Consider the following 1,795-nt stretch of genomic DNA (forward strand, 5'->3'; position numbering starts at 1 on the left):
ACTTACTGATATGAGGATGACTAGAGGAGAAGCAAGTTTAGGAAGGGCAACAATGAAGAGTTTTATTTGGGACAGTTAAGATTGAGACATCTAAGTGGAAATGTTAGGTAGACAAGCTAATATAGGAGACTGTGAATCTAGGGCTTGTTCAAGGACTTCCAGGAAATGGAATCAGATCGGTTTTATCTGTGCATCCATGTGGAGTCTTGTTTATTATCTCCTCTGTAATTCCTCTGATAGGAATTTGGAACTTGCAAAAAGAAATGCTCTGGTAGGGGCGTCTGTGTGGCTCAGTTGGTTAAGCGACTGCCTTCGGCTCAGGTCATGATCCTGGAGTCCCAGGATTGAGTCCTGCATCAGACTCCTTGCTCAGCAGGGAGTCTGCTTCTCCCTCTGACCCTCCCCACCTCTTGTGCTCTTTCTCTCATTCTCTCTCTCTCAAATAAATAAATAAAATCTTAAAAAAAGAAAAAAAGAAATGGCTCTGGTAGAGAGAGTCAGTTGTGACAGAGCGGAGGTAATTCTCTTTAAGGCCTGGCATACTCTTTTTCAAGTGGCTTCTAAGAAGTGAGTATAAGGCAATAATGCAGAGTTTAATAATCAGTGATTATTAATATGAATTTCACTGCCTTTTTTTTCATTCAGACAAGGATCTAAACTTTTAACTTTGGAAGTTTGAAGGAAGGGGCATCAGCCTAATGTTCAATCTGTTGTGTCTAACATTATGCTTAGAAGTTTTCTAAGTCCAATGGGGTGAAGAGTCTAATATTTGATAAATATTGTAGTCAAAATTGTGTACAAATCTCCAAAGATATTAAAGTAAAAATTTCACTAATGAATCCCAAATCTTTTAGGAGAGCTCTTTGTAATACATAAAAACAAATGTACCATTTATTGAAAGCCACACACTTTATATACATTAACTAATATTAATTCTTGTAAACCTTTATGAAGTAGGTACTTTGTTATTCTATGTTACCTTTATTATTCTATGTTACCCTTTTGGGGACTCAGTTTTCTTATTTTAAAATCAAGGATTATAATTGTATATATGCCAAAGATTTTTTCAACAAGTAAATTTTTGTCAAGTTAGTACCTATGGAATATTTTAATGCCATAAATAGAAGTTAACCCAGAAATGAATTGTATATTGTCTGAGAAAAGTGATAGATATAAAAAAAAAATCAGATTTGGGGGAAGAGCTCTGATTCTTATCAAGAAAGAGCACTTTTATGAAATACATATACAGTGGCACATTCTTAAATAAATGGCTTTAATGTGTAAAAATCTAGTGTAGAGAAACCAAACTGTGATTAAAATTTAAAAGGTTTGATAAATAGCTTTTAAATTAATTGTGTGTGTGTGTGTGTGTGTGTGTGTGTGTGTGTGTGTGTGTGTGTGTTATTTCTGGGTAGAAGTTTTCTGGCTTATGGTAGAATCTTTTGTCCAAATAGTCCTCGATTTTCATGATCTTCTGAATATTTTCCAATTTTAGATTATTTCAGGTTTTAGCTGTAGAAAAACAAATTACATAGAAATGTCAACATAAAAGACTGCAGCTAAATATAAAAATTTAAGTGCCCAGGATCAAAAATAATAAGATCACTTCTATGAAATTAGAAGAGACTCATCAAAGTAAAAGTAGCTGTGACTAAGGACTATGAAAATATAAAGGGATTAACATATGTGATAATAGGCTAATTAAACTTCAGCTTTTCACTGTGATGATTTTATAGCATCTTCTTCTCGTTGCCAGTTTGGAAGCTGCCAGCAAATATTTTCTTAATTGCAAAAG

The sequence above is a fragment of the Eumetopias jubatus genome, unplaced genomic scaffold (genome assembly GCF_037043125.1).
Source record: "Eumetopias jubatus isolate StellerSeaLion01/CBP00866 unplaced genomic scaffold, mEumJub1_p1.0 scaffold_4, whole genome shotgun sequence".
Taxonomy (NCBI): Eukaryota; Metazoa; Chordata; class Mammalia; order Carnivora; family Otariidae; genus Eumetopias; species Eumetopias jubatus.